At 36.6% G+C, this 16,347-nt stretch overlaps 1 long non-coding RNA gene across 1 annotated transcript; it reads right to left on the bottom strand.

The window, feature by feature from the left end:
* LOC149920019 (uncharacterized) lies at positions 1-2,133 on the bottom strand. Its single transcript, XR_016463669.1, has 3 exons — positions 2,078-2,133; positions 618-708; positions 1-299 (listed from the first exon to the last, which is right to left on the bottom strand). It is a non-coding gene; the product is annotated as an uncharacterized LOC149920019 (long non-coding RNA).
* Positions 2,134-16,347: the final 14,214 nt, after the last annotated feature.

The following is a 16,347-nucleotide window of genomic DNA, read 5'->3' as shown; positions in this document are numbered from 1 at the left end:
CTACTGCAGATTTCTCTCTTTTACAAGAGCTATGTTCTCACCTACTTAGATGTTCACCAATGCTAATGGTAGTGACTCTCCAAGATGTTCTGAACTGAGTGAAGGGTTACGGGAAAGAGAAAATCTGAGTGAGGAATAAAGGGATACAAAAGGTATTGTTGCTGTCCCATGGCTCTAGAGTACAGTTAATTTGTATATAACTATGAAACTTTTTCTTGAATGTCATATGCCTGCAGTGACCCATATTGTCCCCATTAACAGTAGCAGACCGTCAGTTTCTCTGTTGGCTTCTTGGCTATCTGTAGGAAAGGATTACATAAAGGAGGGCATTTTTGTTTATGGAGTTCAGAGCTGAGGAACTAAGGAAATAAAAAAAACAGTGAAAATAAAGTGTATGCAGTTAGTAGAACATTCAGGATAAAGAATAACCTTCATTTCCTTCAGGAGGGAAAGAACATAATGTTTTTAGAAGGCATCAAGCTCTCTAGAAACACACACTTTCTCATTTATCATTCCCATTCTCATTTAACAGTTTGAAAATATCCTTACCATACCAGACAAAACTGTTCTCTTAGGGGAGTTAGAAACCCAGAAGTAAGGAGAAAGACAATACTCACAAAGATCATCTTGATCAGTATCATTGCATTTGGGGTTCCAGATAGTTTTGGTTTCAACTATGGAGAGTTATGCAGTTTGAAACTGACATTTCTGAAAAAAATGTTAAAAAAAAAAAAGACTAGCAGAGCTTAGGAAGTTCCTAATTCCATATGATGCGTAATGCTTGTACAGATAACAGCCCCTCCAGTTGGGATCAGCATGCAGACACCCTGAAATGCCTGTAAAACTGATGAGTAATTAATACTAATGGTATAATCTGCAGGTGAGCCATAAGGTACCTGTCATATGTTCCTAGTTGCACGAATTCTCCTCATTGGATTTTCACAAAGATTAGTGACTGATTCATTCCACCTTACATGGTACATTCCACGCAAGGTAGAATGAATCAGTCAATTTAACCATCTCAATTAATTACATCCCTGCAAAGTGTAGATACCCAGCCACATACTTTCACTCTAACAGGAATGGAAAGATCAGAAGACAACCAAATTCTTTGGACTTTCCATAAGCATTAAGTTTCTCAAATTCCAGGGCCCTGTTTGCCTGCACTAAAGATTATCTATTTCACAAGTGACAAACTCTTGAAGGATAAAAACTCTGGCTATGCTTGAGGCAAAAAGGAAAATTTTCTCTTTTGTGATGAGTAAAAACCCAGGCCACATAGGACCAAGCTCTCAGTGTCACTGCCTACCGCAGAAAGTTACAACAGGAAAGATGCAGCAGCTCAGCAGGATAATGTAAACATATGCTGGGGAATTAAGGGTTGCATTTAAGGAATGAAGTTAATGTTTTGGGTAAATAATGATTTTTCTGGAAATTCTTGGGAGGTCTTAAACGTATTGTGGGAGATCTTTGGTTTCTCAGGATTGCAGAGCTTCTGAATGCGCTCACACACACAGAAAGGCAATGCTATGCCCTATGTTGTTGTACAAAGAAGTAAAGTTCCCATTAGGATCCGCTCAACGTTTTCTCAATGTTTGGGTGAAGGCAGTGTTGAAATGCCACTAAGATCCTGCTGACTGCTTTTTTAGTAGGTGGCTGGATGGAAAAAACACATATCCTGTCTGCCCAAGAGACAGAAGTGGCAACACAAGGACTGCAACTGTCAAAGTTGTGCATTTTGCTTCATGCATGCGTAAATACTACTGAAGTAATTTGATTATTTTTAAAAGGAGAGTTGGCATCCTGGTGGTTTAATAAACAATGATTTCAAAACAAGAGTTTTTCTACAGCAGGAATTAAATTTTTTGCTTTATGTTTTTTGTTTCTAGTTTATGCTTTTTTTCCCCCCTCTTCTTACTACTTATTACCTAGCTCTTTACTCAATCTTTTTCCATATCCTATTTACTCACTGCTATTTGAATCTTCCACTTCCTCATCCCTGCTTTTGCTACTCTTCAGCTCCCAACTTTCATCACTCTTTGTTTTCTATGAATAAGATATGATCATAGTTACACACCTGCTGCTCTCATTTCACAAAAGCATCAGAATACAACATCCCCAGCAACATGAGACCTGCAACAGACAGAGCTTTTTGTTGGATTTCCCTATTTATTTTTTTTTTTAAGGCATTGCATAACCAATGAATATACAGATGTTATAATAAAGAAATATACAGGAAAGTTAGGCTAAACAAGTTATCATGTTAAAAAAAAAAAAAAAAATGGATAGAAAGCTTACACTTGTCCAGGGCTCACTAGAAAGACTCCAGGAGAAGCAATCCCTAAAAAGAGATCACCATGGTAGTCAGTTCTTAAATGGGATCTAGGAGAGGTGGAGCCAGGCTTCACCCCTTCAGATAGCTCCAAGCCCTCCCTACAGCAGAATTGTCTCCACCTGTGCTCCCAGGGCTGACTCATTGCTCCCCTCAGGTGGTCAATCAGAGGTTCAGGCCTTGATTCAGCAGTTCCCATACACACATATTTTTGAATATTTGGCGTTAAGTGAAAAGCAGGTTTTTCCTTTCACATTTCTGCTGTTTTAAACAAGAAAGTTTTCAATTTCCTTGAACATGACAAAACAAATAACCTGTTATCTGGGCACAATTTGCTTTTTTGTTGTACAATGACAATATCGACTCATCTCCTCATGCCATTAGATTATCTATCGTCAGGCCAGAGAAAAAAAATGCTTATTTTGTTTCTCACCTAACCTTGAAATTAGTTTTAAAACTGCATATGATATGTGTTAAGTATGGGAGAAGATTTATGCATAAAGTTTATACATCAAACTATGTTTTTTCATTTCAGATTATCTAAAAGGCACGTTGTTACTCAATCTACCTTTACTTCTCTTTTCAGTGTATTGTTTTAGAATGCTTCCTCTAGTGAAGTCCTAACAACAGAAAGTTAATACATTCTTTCACTTTTAATTTTGTTTGTTCAGCATTTTCCTGTTCACACCTTGAACATACCCCATCATAATTCGCTTCAAATTGTTTGCATCTTGAACAGTGCCATCTCTCTATTTATTGCCTTTTTGCAGCCCCTTTTTGTGAGTGTTACTCTGTGTTTGCTTTTGCCATCTGCTTACTTCATGATACATCTCACTTACTAACCTGTTTGCATTCATATGGCTTGCAGACAGAGAGCTCTCTTTGTTGGTTTGTTCATAAATTAATACATTATCAAAGAAAAAGGAAAATTTGCCTGAAATGAGTGCTTCTTCTCAATTTCCATTTTGTGGGGTAGGAATTGTAGAATCATAGAATCACTGAATATTTTGGGTTAGAAAGGATCTTGAAGATTATCTAGTTCCAACTGCTCTGTAGGGACACCTCCTTCTAGACCAGGTTACTCAAAGCCTCATCCAGCCTGGCCTTCTGTGCCTCCACAGTGGGAGCATCCACAACCTCACAGTAAAAAATTTCTTCCAGATATCTAGTCTAAATCTACCCTCTTCAAGTTTAAAGCCATTTTCCCTTGTTTTATTGCTACATGTGCTTATAAAAAGTCCTTCTCCAGCTTTCGTGTAGGTACCCTTCAGGTCCAGGAAGGCCCCAGAACTAAACACAGTATTTCAGGTGAAGTCTGACAAGAGCAGAGAGGCAGCACTTGACACACAATTCTTCTAATGCAACCCAGGATGTGGTTAACCTTCTGGGCTTCAAGCACACACTGCCAGCTCATGCTGAGTCTTTCATCAACTGACATCCACAAATCCTTGTCCTCAGGACTGCTCTCAAGCTATTCTCTGCCCAGCCTGTATTTGTCCCTGAGATTTTCCTTACCCGTTTGTAGGACCTTGTACTTGACCTTGTTGAACTTCATGAGGTTGGCGTGGGCCCTCCTCTTAAGCCTGTTCATGTCCCTTTAGGTAGCATCCCTTACCTATAGCATGTCAACTGCGCCACTCAGCTGTAAGCTCACTGAGGGTGCACTTGATCCCACTGACCCAGTCACCTATGAAGATTTTAAATAGCACTGGTCCCAGTACCAGTCACTGAGGAATGCCACTTATCATTGAGCTCCACTTGGACCTTGAGCCATTGACTGCAACTCTCTGAGTCTGATCATCCAGCCAATTTATTCTCCAGTGTGGTCCATCCATCAAATTTTTCTCCAGTTTGATGAGCAGAGTGTCATTTGGGACTTTGTCAAACACTTTGCACAAGTCCATGTGCAAAGTGTTTGACACTGGCTCTGCCTTATCCACTCATGCTATAACTCCAGCATAATAGGCCAAAGACAAATTGTCTTTGGTGAAGCCATGTTTACCTCATCTTAATTTTCCATGTGACTTAGTGGGCCCTTCCTTGGATCTACTCTATGATCTTGTCAGGCACAGAGTTGAGACTGACTGGCCTATAGTTCCCTGGATCCTCTTTTTTTCCCTTGTTGAAAATGGATGTTATGTTACCCTTTTCCAGTCAGTGGGAACTTTGCCAGACTGCCTTGACCTTTCAAATGTGATGGATAACAGCTAGGCAACTTCATCCACCAGCTGTCTCAGAAGCCATGAATGGATCTCCTTGGGTCTCATGGACTTGTGTACCTTCAAATTCTTTAGATGGTCTCAAACTTGATCTTAAACCAGGTACATCTTCCTTTTCCTCATTCTTACCTTTGCTTTCTGCAACTTAGATGATGCAATTAGAGTTCTTGCCAGTGAAGGCAAAGAAGTCATTCAGTACCTCAGGTTTTTCTGTATCCCTCATGACCAGATGTCCTGTTTCCTTTTGGAGAGGGCCACATCTTCCCTGGCCTTCCTTTTATTACTGATATACCTGTAGAATTTCTTCTTGTTCCTCTTTATGTCCCTGGCTAGATTTAATTTTATCTGAGTTTTAGCTTTCTTAACCTGATCTCTGGCTGCTTGGAGAATTTCTTTGTAGTCCTTCCAGGTAACCTGTTCCTGCTTCCACTCCCTATAGACCTTCTTTTTGCACCAAAGTAAGTCCAGGAGTTGCTTGCTGAACCATGAATGCCTCCCGGAATTCTTGCCCATATGTAATTCAGTCTTGTGTGTGTAAAAATGTAGACTCATTTTATAGATGCCAAACAACTTTTGAGTATATAATTATTAACTAAGAGAGAGAAATGTGCTTAGGATCAACAGCCATAATAGGCTGTCACAGTTTCCTACTTTGCTTTGAATTAGGCTTTCATATTATCAGCTGCAAAATCTGAGTCAGAAATCATCTATAGCAGTTTTGTAATGAATGTATAATGCTAAGATTATATGGAATGTTCTTACTAGATGCACATACTCCGCATCAATTGAACAAGTGAATAAAACATTATAATCATAGCAGATTTTAGTCATGATTATATACATAGAGCTCTGAAATAACTTTGCTTAGAACCCAAACTCATTTCATCCAATTGCCTTTGAATTTATATCAGTAAAACTCATGCCATAAATTAATTAATTCTGTTTGGAAAGATACTTTCATAATATCTGTGAAAATACAAATTTTGTTAATAATAATTTCATTAATAGAAATTCTACTGTACATTTGGTACACATATCCTTTTTTTAAAAAATACGTGGTATCTAAAACATTTAATGTATTTTCCCTGGTACTATTGGCACCCTAAAATATTAGGTGTATACAGCTTCTATATGAAAAATTTGGAATTGATGCCATAACTCTTTGACAGTATGTATATTATAAATAAATAAAAATTTTCAAGCTCAATATTGCAATTTTTTTTTTCTCAGTTTGATCCCTTGTTAAAAGTTTAATATATTCCTTCTTCTTCAAGATGAAAACTTAGATATTACTTACTTGGGTCTCCCTCCGGGTAGAATGGGTTCCTAGCAATGTTGAAATAGCTCAGACTTCTTAAAAAATATACAGAAGAATTCTTTTACACCCTGTTTACACTGACTACAAAGAAAAATGTTGAAATCCTGAGTTATTTTTGTTCTAGGCATTTGTCAGTAGCTTTCACACTTCTTTTTCTTTGACCTAATAAGTTCTCTGTGTTGTCATGAAGCTGAGCTACTCTGGGACACTGAAAGAAGTGAAATGAAAGAACATGAGGTAGTCAAAAGTTCTTGTTTAATGAATCTTTATTAAACTCTTACACATTTCTTCTCATTATGTTGGTTTCAATTCTAAGAATAACTTCAAATATATACTCAGATAAATTGCTTGCTGTGAAAAAGTTTGAGTTTTGAGGAATGTGGTGGTATTCCAATTCCTTCGGCAAGGAAAGAGAAAAACATTAGAGAGGTTAAGAATGCTTACCCTGTTAAAGCAATGTAATACAGCAAGCCAGAGCCAGCTGCAGAATAGCCCAAGTAAGTTTGGAATTACACAATTGCAGCATAACAGTGCAATCCTCGTAAGGATTTGTGAGTGCCAGTTCCTGCAAGAAAACAAGTTTACAATAAAATTAATTTGTGCCTCAAGACCTTCACCAAGAAGACTAGCACCGGTCTGGGAAAGAACTGACTCCCTGTTATTGGTTTGACTGGGTAACTTAAACCAGTAGAGTTTAAATAAACGATTATTAAAGTCTGTATTGAGCAAGGAGGTAAGGGAGTCTTGCAAAAATACACATTAATTGGTATCACCTTAAAGTCAAAATATCTATGTTGATTTATAGTAACTGAGAACCTAGCCTTTGTCTTTGAAGACCAACTTGAGGAGCTTATAGTCACATGACACTGAAGTAACATTACTTCCCTCAAGACAGTTTATCGGTTTAAGGGCATTGATACATGGAGTGAATTTATTGATTGCAATTTCAAAGTTATTGACCAAAAGAAAACTGCATTGCATTTCCTGAACTTGCAAATTCTGCTTTAAAGATTTTGTCACCAGTGCTTCTGTCTAGTGGAATTAAATAAAAACTTGTTAATTTGCTCTTGACCTCAAAGAATAATCGTCATGAAAGGCATTGTCTCCCTTAAGTGGCATAAGATTTATCTTGCACTCCTTATTTCTAACAGAGTACAAACTCTCTCCTGATCAGACCTTAGCAGGAAGAACATGCCTTTTTCTACTGTTAGCAGTCAGTGCAGTTATGCTTTTAGGTGTTCAAGTCTGGCATGCTATTTGCTGAACAGAAGCACTTCAGGTTGTTGAAATCTCTGAATTAAAACACGTTATATTAATAACATCAATGGAAAATTAATATTGAGCACAATTAAAAGAATGGTGTGGTCTACACAGATTCTGATAAGTGTAATTGCTGTGAGATTTCTGAAACCGTCTCCATCCCAAACTTTGTACCTCCACATGGAGAAGCTGAAGTAACAGTGCTGCACATATTTATGAGAGTATGTGAAAATTAATTTAGAATTCAGATCAAAATTCTGCAGGGTAACCATATGTCTATCAAAAAGTCTGAAGAAACGATGGCCTACCATTTTTGCTTCAAGCACAGTTTTGCCACATAAAAATCTGGTCAGTCCAACACACTCAGACATCTCTCTTTCTATTTATATTCTCGCTGTCAACTGTTGAGAAGAAGCAAGCCGGGACTATATATTTATTTCATACATTTATAACTTTGTCAGTTCATCATCATCTTTCTCCTTCTGGAAGTAAGCAACTAGATAGCAGCATTTGCAGGACTTTTCGTGTACTGTATCCTTAATAGCAATACTGGGGAAGGGAAGTTGGAAGGTAAGCAGCAGGCAAGAGAGAAGATCAGAAGTGAATAATTTTTCTTGTAAGTTGTCCTTGCAGCAGCCTTTAATTAAACTGAGTAAATCTGGATTAAATATCCAACAAAGAAATTCTAGAGTACAGACCAAAGTGTTTTTCTTTTGGGATTCCCTGTCTTTTACTTTCTACCCAAGAAATAACTATTACTTATCTGTGCATCATAAGGTGTTAATTATAGACAAAATTACTGTCCAGAGGAATTTATTACTTACATAGATAACCAAAAATTGCTGAAATCTATATCTCACTAGCATAATAAATAGGAAAAAGCAGATTTCAGTGATTTAACAAAAATTATATGGCAAATTGTGACTCTGATTTCAGAGCAGATTCTTCTGTTTCCAGGTCCTGAGAAGAGATTAACATTCTCTTCTGACAGGAGGGGTGCCTACCAGAATTTCTGTTGGATCTCTGCAATATGAATGTACTGGACTATGTCAGTACTCAAGCTCCTTTGATTATATCCTCTTACATAGATATACCCTAAAAGATAAAGCAATGTACAGCCACTTGATCATTCCTTTCCACACGCTAAAAGGTATTAAGGCAAATGTCGTGTGCAGAAATGAATTGTACAAAAATATTGAAGCATAGAGAATTATTTAGTAATGGAGGAAACTTAAAGTCAGTACTGACCTTTACCCAGGTGACATTATTTTCAGATGGTGAGTAATCGCAGATGTAAACACATGTATAGAATCTTTGACTTTCTGTGCAAGTTTTGTCTATTTGGCCAACATTTATTCTTTCCCTACTGTCTATTAAAATATATTAAAATGAAATTAGTCTACATTTTTTTCAAAGATTTATTTATTTTGCTAGCAGTATCAGGATTTTTTTAATCTAAAGCAAATGTTAATGTATGACTTTCTGCAATGGCAAAATTACACCCAAAAGGGCCAAACAGGTTTTAAAGCACCCCTGACACCTTTCACCTACCACTTACAAGAGTGCCTCAGTAAAAGTGAGAATTGACTTTGACCAGCTTTTGTGACATTCCTGCATCAGAATGGTATAACTCAGAGTTGACAGAAAAGTAGAACTATCATTAAATGATTTCGTATTTACACAAAAGTTTACTGACAATTTTGGCCACGATTCCAAGTGTATTACAGGGCACATTTACACCACTTGCCTGTGTTGTATCTTATGAATTAGAAACCTTCCTAAACTGCTCTTAACTTAGTGGAATACTCTGCTGCAGCAGGTTGTCTAATCCTGTTAAATCAACAAGAAAGACACTATGTTTTCATTTGAATTTAAGATTTTCTACAGAAATAGAGTTGCACTGAGTATGTATGAAGGGTGACCTGCAGTGTTTTATGGAAAGACTGGGAACATTTCTCTAGCCCTTTTGTCCAGGTTGTCTTCCTTAATTCAAGTCTGTAGAGGAGGAGGAAGGACCAGATAGTATCTTCAGACACTGGATGTCAGCAGCAGTCAAAACATCCATCAATTTATACATGTTAGATATAATTGACAGGACGAAATATGATTGAAGTAACAGTTTATTGATTCACATTACTGGTTTCTTTTCTTTTTTCTTTTTCTCCACAGTAGATTTATATCCTGAAAGAAGAAATCATAATCCTACACTGTTAAAAAATAGAAAGAACTTGGGTTTATACTTCCTTTTCAAATGATCGCTAGCAAGTCTCCTTACAATTAAATTTTTGTAAATGATAAAAGTGTCTGTAATTGGTCTGTTGATTTCAGTCTTTGGTTCAGTGTTAACTAACATCTAGTGATTTTTTTATGTAGAATTTATTTGTTTACAAATAGGATTACTTATGAATGTAAGAAATATGCCTAGACATTGTGTTTTCATGTGTAAAAATGATCTTTGAAACTTATGAAAAATTTCAAACAAACCTTTAGTCTAGTAATGTTGCACACGCGGAATGCCAATGCATTAGAAATACAGACAAAACTCAATTAAAATAAGCCACAGTGCTCATGGCAATTTCTTCTTTAGATTTCTATTTCCTATTGTGTACCATTTATAGACAAGTGTTTTATATTCAGTGAAGCCAAAAAGACTTATTTTGTAAGTAATAGGATAGATCTTTTCAGTTTTAACAGCAGCGTGCTTATAGAAAAAGATTATTTCTAAAAGAAATTAGAAGCATTGCTGTATTAGCAGTACAGTATTATTTGAATTGTATAATACTTCATGTATTTTCCAAAGCAGTATAATAATATATACAGAGTTGGACATAAAAGTTCCGTGTGGAATGAAAACATACGCAACTGGATAACGAGACAGAGTGTACCCTCAGCAAGTTTGTTGATGACTCAAAACCAGGAAGAGAGGCTGATATTCAGAAGGGTTGTGCTGCTATCCAGATGGACCTGGCCAGGCTGGAAAGTGGGCTGGCAGCAACCTTGTGACGTTCAGCAAAGGGAAATATAAATCCTGTACATAAGAAGAAACAACTGCAGACCCCAGAACATGCTGTAAGCTGTCCACCTGGAAAGTATTGAGGCACAAAAGGACCTCGAGGACATGGTGGACACAAAGTGGAATGCAAGTTAACACTGTTGCCCACAAAGAAATTATCCTTGGCAGCAGTAGGCAGAGCATTTCCATCAAGTAGTGGAATATGATCCTTCCCCTCTACTCAGCACTGGTGAACGCACCGGGGTGTCCAGTTCTGTTCTCTCCAGTACAATAAAGACAAGTGCATACTGGGAAGAGTCCAACAGAGATACACATAGGTGATTAAGTGACTGAAGCATCTCTCCTATAAGGAGAGGCTGAGAGCTGGTACTGAATCTCATCAATGTCTATAAATACATTAGGAGAGCGTGCAAAGAAGCTAGATCCAGGCTATTTTCAGTGGTGACAAATGGCAGGACAAGAAACAATGTGGCAGTACCACATGAGGTTCTCAATAAACATCAGGAAAGCCTTTTTCACTGTGCAGGTGACTAAACCCTGAAACAGGTTGCCTAGAGATTTTGTGTATTCTCCACCGTTGGAGATCTTCAAAAGCCACCTGGTCATTGCCCTGGGTAAGCTGGTCTAGGAGATCCTGCTTGAGGAGATGGTTGGATCAAATGAGATCCAGAGGTTCCTTTCAGCTTCAATCATTTTGAAATTCAATGGTTCTAATAGCTGTCCTAGTCCTGTATGTATATTATGCAGTTAATCCAAGTAAACTAAAATCAAATTATAACTGTAGAGTAGGAGTTTCTTAAAGAATTTGCCTTAATCTGATAATGCATTGTATCAGTTAATAATTCAATAATTTCTTCACGTTATGCATCTTAACCTCTACTGAAAATCATTTATCCATCAGAGGAACACATGATTTTTAGGCTATAATACCATGGAAAAATACAAAATTTGAATTTCCTTTCGACAATCAGAAACCTTTGATAACTTAATTTTTTTCTTATGTAATATTTTCTGTTTTATTTAATGTTTAAAAGACTTTTAGAGTATTATAAAACAGTACGTTTTTTTTTTTTTTTTTTTTTTTTAATAACAGTAAAACAAGATCACAACTATTCATGAACTTTAAATATTTAAAAGAAAATTAAACCAAGTTACTTCTTAGTTTTCAAAGACTCTACCAGGTAAGTAAAACCTCCTACTCTCATAAACCTCTGAAAAACTCAAGTCTAGGAAGGATTATCTTTTTTTCAAATATTCTGCATGATGGCATTACAGGGCACCTCAAACAAGAGACTGTCTGCATCCCTGTTACTTCCCTCTACTTCACCTTTTCTTCATCACCAATCAGCTGGGAGAACAGAAAGGCTTTCTTGGAGTTTAGGTCCTCTGCCTCTATAACCAGCAGCAATATACATCCTTTGAAGCAAAGTACTTAATGGCACTTGGGGATTTTGTCACTGTCCACTCAGCTTATCCAGATACCCAGCTCTCATGAAGACAGGGCTTTCTCCTTTAGGAATAAAGTTGGAGCCACATACTGAAAGTAGACTGAGACCTTTAAATATCTATGTGCTTGAAGGCAAAATGAATTGTGGTTAAGACAGAAGTTTATTTCAATGTCTCTTAAACACTGGAATATTTCTTCAGGGGTTGTTTTCCATTGCTTCATCGTCCTCACAATTGCACAGCAGTCTTCAAATGCTAAAATTTGAGTCCATTAGTTATTCATCATCTTGTTTCTCACTGCAGAACATTTCTAAATAGTTGAAAGTAAATAACAGTTTTTGCTCTTTCTTTTCTGTAAACTACGGTACTCCAGAAGTTCTTCATTCTTTTACCATAGCCCATGTTTTCTGAACCCTGATAATCCTCATTGATTTTTAAGTTTTCCACAATCTTTCTTAAAGTGAGGCTCATTCCTGAAATAGTGCTCTCACTGAAACACTTTCAACTAGAAAGAAAATTATTTTAATGTTGAATGCCACATTCTTGTCTAAGTAGTTCAGGATACTTTTCCTTTTTTTCTTCTGAAACAGTGCAATATTTTTGGCTCATAAGCAACTGGTCATCAACCCATGAATTCAAGTCTCTTAGATGATTACTTAGCTAATTTTTCCCCAGCCCATACTGTTTAGCAGATTATTCTTGCTCTAGCAAAGTACTCTCTGATTATCCCTATCATAACACACCTTTTATAATAGGCATTAATTTGAGATGACTGCAAACTCCATTTGTTGATATGAATTTTCTTTATCAAGACTGTAAATCTGATGAGAATACTTCTTTTTCATTGTCCAGAATATTCATGATAACAGCACATAATCCTGGACAGAAAAAGGAGTCTCTGAAGTACATTAGTAGATAAATTCTTCAGTATTGGCTTGTACCATCATTACTCTTTAAACATGTTTCTGTAGCAAAGTCTGCATATACTTTAATATTATCATCTGAATGTGTTTCTAATTTAATCCTAAGAGACACAAAGTCAAAAACCTTGCTAAAATCAGGATATGGGAAAATGTTATTCTTTTCAGCATAAACATTTGCTACTGTACTATATGATGAAATTGTGTATTGTTTGGTCTTTGCTAATTCATACTGACCAATCTTTTTCTCCTTGAATTAACTTCTAAGTTCTTACAGGTTGGGCTTTGATGATTTTTTCCCATCCTTTACTAGATTTACTTCCTTTATAATTCTGCTTATCTGTTTTAGTCCTGCACTTATACTGCTTTGCACTCAGAGAATATACTTTCTGGTATATGATATCAATTAGACTGTTTTAATTTAGTCCAGTCGTGAGTACATTTGGTATTTTTACTCTGACAGACTCCAGCTTCTGACTCCTTTAGACGATCCTGCTGCAGACTTTTGCCTTCTAAATGTATACATGGTAAAACTAGCGCATTTCAAAAACTGGCTAGACTGCCTGGATGGATCTCATATTATCCTACTTTAAGTACCTTTGTCTTGAGTTTTTAATTTGACTTGAGTTTTTAATTTGAAGTTCTCTACATTAAAATGTAAAAAAAATAACATCAATCATTTTAATTCAGTTAAACAGACTTCAGCAGCTTGTGTTTCAACTGACTAGAGAATGGCCAGTGCAGGTATAGATGTTCTCTCTGTAAAAATCTGTTCTTAGTTGGGTGAGTTCCTACCTCATTATTCTGTATTTTTTTCCCAGATTGTGTCTGAGAAGCAAGTGATGACTAAGTAATTACTGCATAACCATGAAGTCCTGCTTGGATTATTCTGATTTCCATGGCCAAGACCGTGATAGTGGACATTTTCTTTAATTCTTTAATTTGTTATCAGTATGAATAGAGCTCTGGAAACTTATGGAAACTTTATGCTTTTCCATCATTCAGATCTCTGAATATAAGTTAGCATCCCTCACATTTAAGAATCTTTTCATGCTTATTTTATTTCCCCCCTGCTTGCCTTTTCTAATCAAGCTATGTCCTTCAATATTAATCCTGTGACATGTGAATCATCTGACAAGTTTTAATCAAGCAAATGACAACTGAAGCAAAATGTTGACCAAGTAACATAACCTTCAGTTCCTCCTACTTTCTTCCTTCAGAATCTAAGATACTTGATGGATCAACCCACCATTCTGTTTTGTCCCTCCTCTGACCTTATAGTAAATGCCTATATTCTTGCCAATACTCAGGCATTTGTTAAGGCCAAAACAGTTCATATTGATCTAATGGTTTTGTGGGGTAATTTTGTTGTTTTTTTGGTTGTTGTTAAACTGTCTCTATAAATTAGTAAATTGGTGAGAGAGAGATGCAGTTACTATTTGTGCTGAGGGGTTTATGGAACGTTATCCCATGGTCAAGGCAGCTGACATTCTGCTGGCAGCACCATCTGCTCACTCACGTATTTATCTCCATGTCACATCTGTCCCCGAGCCTTGACCTTTGATCAGCAGAACTGAAAAAAAGCCACCTGAGCTCCTGACCCTTTCACCCTCCCATTCACAGAGACTTACAGTAGCTTTTAATCTTTGTAAACTCATTCCCAGTAGCTTTATTAACACCCACATGGAACATGAGCACAGAGTAGTATTCAGTGGGCTGGAGGAGCCTTGGCAACTTTTCAGTAACACCCAGCATTTGCAATCCTTCAAGACCACGTAACCTCCCAGAATGTCAAATCTTGTCAACAGATGGGTCTCTCTGTCACTCTTATCAACACCGTCATTGACAAATCTTATAATCTTCTCACAAAAGTGATATTACTTTGTGCTTTTCATGCAACCTAATCCTTTAAAATCTTCATGAGAATTTCACATTCTTCTCTTCCAACCTCTCTCCACTATGTTATTGTCACACTTGTGAAATAACAACTTTTCTGGAGAAAAAGAAATCTCAAAAACATAAGTTCTATCTGACAAGAAAGCAGGATGCAAATTAAAATGAAAAAAAAAAAAGAAAAAAACAACACAAAACCACATCTTTTTTTCTTTCTAAAGAGGGCTATGATTTTTCAAGCATGTACAAGTTAGTTTGGCAAATCCAGGGATAATTTTGCCAACCACAGTTATAAGTACAGTAGAATAAAAGAATACAAACTATCCATCCTTAGGGGTAAGTGGTTAAAGAGAAGATAAATGTCTTTAGTAATAAGCTTTTGCCTTAGCTAAACCTCTGCCTGCATTCTTGAAATACTTCCTGAAATATACTTTCATGAATAGTGCATTTTTGCAGTGGAAAGAATCAACATGCACAGAATGCAGAGAACTTTCCCATAGACAAAATCATACTTTCGAGACATTTTAAGGAACACCTACTATAATATCAAATCACTCTCTGTGGCACGATGATCAGCTGCTGTGAGAACACGTCTTTTCCTTTCTTTATAACAAGAATGTGGAGAGCAGATATGGAAATTATAGGAAAATCTCTTAAATAAAGCCAAATGCATAAACAATCCATGGTGCAAATTGTGACATATTATGTAAAATAATAATAATGATTGCACATCATAATAAACACTTTTAGATTCTTGGTGGGAAAAATAGCCTCATTTCGAAGAAGACTACATAAGGAAGATGATCAGCTGTAATTTTAGCTATATGGAAGATGTCTCATAGCTCATTTATTGACTCAACTGAGAGGAAAGAATGGGACTATAAAAACTGGAAAAAAGAAGCCACAAAAATCTGTGAAGGACAAAGCATCTCATAATATACACAAGTAGAAGAAAATTAATATTGCCAGATCATCTCTATAAAAAGTAACGACTATGTTATTCTTTGAAACAAGCACACAGAAGATAGATTCCAACCTAAGAGGAATATCATTCCCAAACAGGCAAGTCATCTGACATAAAATAGTCAGTGAAAAGTTAAAGATATTGTAAAGTTGACAGAGAACAAGGATTGCAAATTTGAGACTGAAGAAAACACAGCAGAGGGTTTAGTAATAGGAGTCTTAAAAACATGTTGCAGATAATAGCTGAACTTTCTTCTAAATGAGTGATGTTGAAGCATGACTGTTCCATTCAGGTAAAATTTAGGATATTCAGTGAAAATGTCAGGTAGCAGTTGTCAAGAGCAAGCAAAGGGAAAATTGCTAGAAAAACAAGGAAGGCCATAAAGATGTCTTTTAGAGGAATGGATTTTCTGTGCCAGAATACTGGCTGTTAGGGACAAGGCAGAACAAAACAGAAGAGAATGGCTCAGACAACGAAAGTATATCCAAGATGTAAAAATAAACTCAGAAGGATTGTCAATCAAACAGAAAGAATGAGAGAGATCACACAACAAATGCTGCATATACCCTACGATGTGTTTTCAAAGTCAGACATGATGAGCAGGTTGGGCTTGTTAATCTCAAATCTGGCAGGGTTATTATTAAATTTAAAATGGATTTAAGGGCAGAGGTGAATGTGGATTGTAAGGAGAGTTTACAAGAGATGATCCTTAGAACCAGATGGAGCGGTTGGAGATAGTGCTCAATAGCCCTGGGGACTTGCAAGTTGCCTTGTTAAGCACAAAGTCTACCTTTGCCATAAAGGGAAGGCACACACATTTGACAAAACCAGCATTAACAGGATTCCAAACACTAAAACCCCTAACTAAATCATGCATTGGGAAGGAGATTAAAAATGAGTGGAAGAAGCTTTGACTAAATTTGGCAACAATACCATAAAATCAGTGTAGAATTAAATGAAATAAGACCTTGCTTTATGCCTT

Source organism: Phasianus colchicus, chromosome 1 (genome assembly GCF_987193195.1).
Source record: "Phasianus colchicus chromosome 1, bPhaCol1.hap1.1, whole genome shotgun sequence".
NCBI lineage: Eukaryota > Metazoa > Chordata > Aves > Galliformes > Phasianidae > Phasianus > Phasianus colchicus.
The sequence above is the reverse complement of the archived record's forward strand: the minus strand, read 5'-3'. Positions and strand labels throughout refer to the sequence as shown.